Raw genomic sequence first — 5,400 nt, forward strand, 5'->3', positions numbered from 1 at the left:
CGCGTGGGTTTCCTCCGGGTGCTCCGGTTTCCCCCACAGTCCAAAGACATGCAGGTTAGGTTAACTGGTGACTCTAAATTGACCGTAGGTGTGAGTGTGAATGGTTGTCTGTGTCTATGTGTCAGCCCTGTGATGACCTGGCGACTTGACCAGGGTGTACCCCGCCTTTCGCCCGTAGTCAGCTGGGATAGGCTCCAGCTTGCCTGCGACCCTGTAGAACAGGATAAAGCGGCTAGAGATAATGAGATGAGATATACTGGACATCCGAAAGGCTGTCAAAACATCACTGGATATTCTTCATGTATACTTACAAGAGAAAAACACGTCAACAGACATTGAAAAACTGGAAAAGAGCGCAATAGCGGAAATATTGTTAAAGTTTTACTTGGAGGTGAGGGAAAGTGACGGAGACTTTTACAAGAGGACTTCACTCGTGGACTTCACTCAGCAAAGCCCTTTTGTTTTGAACAACTACAGTGTAACAATTAACTCCTACCAAAAGTAACTTTGAATTTGAACTGTAAACCTGTATATAGCTTGCATATAAGTTGGGTTGTTTTTCAGGCTTTTTGGACTTGTACCATTTTAATTGCTAGAACTTTGACTCTGTACATGTACATTGGATTGACAAAACATTGAATTACATTCACTCAGAATCAGCATTCAATATTGGAAAGTTACACCCTGTTCTTAACTTTTTGTAAAATCTATAATTGTTCTATCAAATGTGTATGTATAATAATAATAATAATAATAATAGCTTTTTTTCATGCTATATCAGATATATTCCATTCAGCTATTTGTCTTCGACTCGTACAATATCATGCTAGCTGAATGGACTATATCTGATATACCACTCAAAGCCAGCCAATATTATTTAAATAGATAGCTCCTTCAGCTACAGTCTCAAAGTTCTAGGGATGAATGATTGCTGATGTCTCTTAGTTCTGGAAAGCGGTGCTTGGTTACTTTTGCTATGCCTTAGGCTGTAGTTGTGTACAGATTCAGATTATTGAAATAAGTAGTTAAAGTTGTTACTGTCCATCATACGCTTTAGTTCGTTCTTAGTCATAGTGTTTTTTCTTTGGACCAGTGCTTCCAGGGTGTCCTTTGGAAGTCCAAGGATCGTCAGACAATGATCTTGCATTCTTTGTAGCTCCACATAGAGATACTCAGGCAAACCACCCCAACTGGGACTGGCAAAGTCTAGCAAGGGCCGGATCTTTGTTATGTAGTTAGTAAGGCCAACTTCAATAGGAAGACCAGCTTTCCTACATGCTCTCACATAATAAATACAGGGTCATTCTGCATCTCGAGCCTATCCTGGAAATGCTTGGGAATGACACATTCACACACTGGGGTAATTCATCTGAGCCAAACCACATACCAGCATGTTTTTGGGAAGAAAGAAGAAACCAATGCAGACATGAGTAAGAGCTGTAAAAGCTCTAAGCGCACACTCCCACCTACTTCATGACTGTGTACAACTTCACAATACTCGACTAATTTACACTTATATAATAATAACAACACTTTTTTAGGTTCTGTGCAATGTCTCTCAAAGAAGTTCCAGTGAACTAGTTGTTAATACAGAAAAAAAATATGTATGAGAACAAGAATATTCAAAACAATTTAACAACTTGAGAATTCAACAGTGCTGTGGTGTGAGGAATATTCATCCATTATCCATAACCGCTTATCCTGTGCAGGGTCGAGGGCAAGCTGGAGCCTATCCCAGCTGACTATGGGCGAGAGGCGGGGTACACCCTGGACAAGTCGCCAGATCATCACAGGGCTGACACAGACATAAACAACCATTCACACTCACATTCACACCTACGGTCAATTTAGAGCCATCAATTATCCTAACCTCCATGTCTTTGGGGGAAACCGGAGCACCCGAAGGAAACCCATGCAGACACGGGGAGAACATGCAAACTCCACACAGAAAGGCCCCTGTCGGCCACTGGGCTCGAACCCAGAACCTTCTTGCTGTGAGGCAACAGTGCTAACCACTACACCACCATGCCGCCTTGAGGAATATTCAGTAACCACCATTATTTTTTCCATAACTACAGTATAATTAATGAAATGTTTGTCGTTACGAGACACAGAAATATAAGACTGGATCCACTGAAGACTCCTGAGAGTTAATTAAGGGTTTGAACCATTTTTATATGCTTCTAATCAAAATCTAAAATGCGCCACATGAGAATTTTCACTGATATCCAGGAATAAAAAGATCTGGCAGATTTGTAGCCTCCATTGAGATCGAGTGTAATATCTTGTGTAATACCTGCTATAGAGGTCATGTAATGAGTTTTACAGTGACAGCTTCACTTAGGTTACTTAAAACTACCTCCTCTGATTTTTCAAGTTAAACCAGCTTAGATTTGAATGCAGGCTCTGTTGTAAATGGAGAAAGCAGACTCTGTTTCCTGTGAGCTTTTTAAAAGTCTCCAAAGATATAAATAAGCCAATATGTGTAAATAAATCTGAGGTGATCACTTGGATTTTTGGCTCTGATTCGGAGGCGTTCTGATAAAGCCCTGGGTAATTGTTAGCATATGAGGGTATTTCACCCATACTGCTTCCTGAGTGAAGTTTTGCTACACACTCTGTCGGTGTGTGCACGTGCATGCACGCGCACACACACACACACACACACACACACACACACACACACACACACACAATTTCCTCTCTGAGCCATATAATGAGTTACACATGGTGGCCTTGACACCATTTCTTTACAGCTGATGTAGGCCAACTCATGTCATTAGGTTTGTTTATTTGAATACTTGCAATCTTTGTAGTTTTTTTTTTCTTTCTCAATGCAAACAGTGACTCATATTCCCATGGGGGTCCAAGAGCTAGACTGATTTACTTAACCTGCAATCCTGTTGGTTAGTAAAATAAACTGGATACTGAACATCCCTTTACCATCCCTGTTTGGAAAATCAATCAATTTAATCTGTTATCTCTTTTCATGTAGCACTGATTCTTTTTCATTTTTTGTCAGTGATACGATTGCTTTGTGGTGATACACCACAAAACAATGTTATACAGTGGACAAATAGAATTCTGGTGATATCAGATGCAGCCCTGTTTACTAAAATGTATTAAATTGTGGGATCAAATGACTTATAGGCTGAAATGCCATTCGAGACTGGGCAAAACAGCCCCCATCTTGCTTGCCTGAAGACTGTGTGGGTTTCTGTATGGGAGAAACTGAGCTTAATTCACTTGAACATACAAACCCTGGTGTGGGGGAGTGATGGATCGATTCACTCAGTGTAGATGGAAGAAAGTGATGAAGCTTGGTGCTGGTACAGGTTTTAGTATGAAGGCCCTTGGCTACATGGTCCATCAATGCCAAACCTCTTGCTCTAGGCTCCATTAGCCAAAGCTGTTTGGACCAGGTGAGTAGGCTTGATGTGTGGGCTGGTAGTAAATGACGACATTGGTGCTGGGAAATTTATTGTATAACTTTTTTATTACGGCGTAGTTCTTACCAACAAACAGTCTTCTAACTGGACAATTGAGATGATAGATTTTGCAGAATGGAGACGATATCCAGCACTTTACAGAGAGTGTGCCGTCAGTGATTAACAGTTTTGCTACAGCTTGCATTGGGCTGAAGTGCTCCAACAAAGAGTGATGTTTAATATACTTCCCAGTAACAAAGCACTCGTGTTGGTTCTACTCTTGAAATTATTATACAGCATACAGATACCATAAGTGAAAATGCTTCTCCTTGCATTCTTTTCTAATTTAATACAATGATTTTCATTACACATTATATTATTGAGTGAAAAGTAGGATCTTTGAAATATTTACGTGAATTTCTTATGAGTCACATGAGTTTTGTAGTGTTTGGTGTGTCCCCATTTTGTACTACATGTCAGAATTTGTAAGAACTTTAGTTCAAAACATTAAAAAAATTATCAACAGAATATGAAGAAGTAACAGTTTTGACGTAATGTTCACAATGTCCATGTATTGTGTTGTAGAGATATCCACTGAAGTTAGCATGCTAACCAGCTAGCCCCGAATACCACTTTATAACATGTATTACAACAAGAAGGACTTTTATGTTCCAACATTTTAGGCATTTTTGGGACACAGTTACCTACTGAAACATTCTCCATGCATCACTGGTAAGAGAGCATGAAAATGAAATGAAATTGATTGATTTGTTCAATGTTTTATGCCTAGTTTTGAATATATAGCCTTCCTTTGTCATGTCTATCTATTTGACCTTTTCCTTTTTTTTCTCTTTGTCATTCAGTGCTAATATTGTACGGTTTCTGTGTCTGACTTAATTTTTATATATCTTATATTCATTAATCAATACATACATTCATTTATATCAGCTCAATTTTTTATTGTTTATTTTCCTTATAGTGTATTTTTTATTGTGTAAGCTTTGTAGTACCATGCTTTAACATGTAGGGGTTGGGTGGCTATTGGGATGCAAGACCTGTTCCTGTCCCCTGCCACATTTCATTTGTTTATAATTAGTTATCTTCAGGGCAGCACGGTGGTGTAGTGGTTAGCACTGTCACCTCACAGCAAGAAGGTTCTGGGTTTGAGCCCAGTGGCTGACGGGGACCTTTCTGTGTGGAGTTTACATGTTCTCCCCGTGTCTGCGTGGGTTTCCTCTCAGTCACTACGTTTACATGCACATAGAGAGAATCGAATTTCTGCCGTTGCTCGACTGAAATCGAAGTTCAAAATGCCATGTATACACCTTAATTCGGCTGAAATTGAACCGAACTTGATTTCTCGGAATCGAGCTACACGACCTAGTTTATGCGATTTCTGCCGAGCTACTTTGTGCATGTATACCCTATCGAGCTAGTTGTCGAGCTACTTCCGGAAGTGATGAGTGACGAGACCACAAGCGGGAAACACAACAGCCTTGGTCGGCATGACAACAGTAGTAGCGAGCAGCAGAAGAGGTCAGGAGGAACAAACGAAGAAGAGAAAATGGCGATGTAGAGCTCTCTGAAGTGTGGGTGGAGCACAGAGGACGGCAGGACAAAGCTTCTGGTACTAATAGGCTTTTTATTGTCAGACTTTTCAGTTTAACAGCCTACTTTTATTCTTGAGAGAAGCGCACACACACACACACACACGCGCGTGCGCTGTGTTCTAGTCCCGGGATGAGGTTTCCCCTCTGCTCTCCCTCTGCCTCTTTAAATAGGGCGCGGTAACTGGGAAGACACACAAACACAGGTTAATTACCGTCAGGTGAAGTGATTCTGCCACTCACCTTCCCTGGCTCCGCCCTCCTGTCACAGACTGGCGCTTGACCACGCCCCCACTGCCACAGGCAAGCAGAAACGTGCACTTCTGGAGCAATGAGGAGACAGAGTTCATGCTCATTCAGCTTAA

The sequence above is a fragment of the Neoarius graeffei genome, chromosome 9 (assembly GCF_027579695.1).
Source record: "Neoarius graeffei isolate fNeoGra1 chromosome 9, fNeoGra1.pri, whole genome shotgun sequence".
In the NCBI taxonomy this organism is placed as follows: domain Eukaryota; kingdom Metazoa; phylum Chordata; class Actinopteri; order Siluriformes; family Ariidae; genus Neoarius; species Neoarius graeffei.